Here is a 1,200-nt window from a genome sequence, read left to right on the forward strand (position 1 = left end):
AGAATAAGAAAAGCCGATCTCAAAGCAGTGGGTTGCCATTACGGCTACTCTGGCTGCAGCTGTTTTAAGATCTACTCAGCGGCACAGAAAGTTGTAGGAGGTCAGACTGGTTTGCGCTGTCTGAAAAACAGTATGCGAATTTAAGCTTATTTAAATAAGATTATTTACAATATAATACATGCTCCAAAAGCGTTAATCCTGCAGTGGCTGCTATTTGAAACGCCTTCATAAATGACGTGTAATAGAGATTTATGCAGCTGGCTTCTATGCTTCACAGTATGTTGCAATCAGGAAAATAAACCTATAAGAAATGTACAATACAAGGTCTGTTCCCAAACGTGAAAGCTGTATTACACTGATGTCGGTCTTTTTGAAATAATCCAGATTGTAAAAACGACTGCGCCCTAGCAGATCAAAATATTACAAGAAGGCTGTAAAGCACACTCTGAATCGATCCGAATATTTAATTTCCCGGTCCGTTTAGGCTACAACAGGCAATTTTACGTTTATCCAGCAAAGCATTTCTCAGTTTAGTGAACTACTGGTGCTTTTAAGAAATCTGAACGTAGTTCGTCAGGATGGCCGAGCGGTCTAAGGCGCCAGACTCAAGGGCTCCTGTCTTTCCATTGCTTGGGTGTTCTAGTCTCTGAATAGAGGCGTGGGCTCAAATCCCACTCCTGACAAATAATACCTTTTCTCTGTCCTGCATTTTCCCTTCTTGTTGCGCTCGCTGACAATGACAGGAAGAGGAAAACGGATAAACCGTTTTGCGGGCACATGATGGGCAGGGAAATGCTTCGTGAACACTTCAATGTGATTAGCAGAAAGTCAAATAGGCTTCGATTCTCCCTTACGTTCGGGCTGCCTGTAATCGAGTAAAGATTTACTGCAAAGTATGTATTCCAATGTGAAAGACCGAAATATAAAGCCAGAAGAAGATTTATTAAAACATATCTGTTTTCCTTGTGGTTTATCCTTTATTTAATTAAATGTGGCATTGTGAAATCAACCTGTAGCCCTACCGAATGTAGTCACTCTCCCAGTGACAGCGGCAGGAGCAGAGAGATTATATCAGAGCTCGAACAGAGAGTTCGGAAATCGAGGGAAATTGATTTACAGAACATTTTATTAAACTTTCCTATCTGCTCGGCCTTACTGAAGTATTTTAGCTTTTTTTTTGTCTATTTCTATACTTTACAG

At 40.6% G+C, this 1,200-nt stretch overlaps 1 non-coding gene across 1 annotated transcript; it reads left to right on the forward strand.

Moving 5' to 3' along the window:
• Positions 1-572: 572 nt before the first annotated feature.
• Positions 573-683, forward strand: trnal-caa (transfer RNA leucine (anticodon CAA)). Its single transcript has 2 exons — positions 573-610; positions 638-683. It is a non-coding gene; the product is annotated as a tRNA-Leu (tRNA).
• Positions 684-1,200: the final 517 nt, after the last annotated feature.

This window comes from Atractosteus spatula (genome assembly GCF_055471065.1).
Source record: "Atractosteus spatula isolate fAtrSpa1 chromosome 10 unlocalized genomic scaffold, fAtrSpa1.hap1 SUPER_10_unloc_18, whole genome shotgun sequence".
NCBI lineage: Eukaryota > Metazoa > Chordata > Actinopteri > Semionotiformes > Lepisosteidae > Atractosteus > Atractosteus spatula.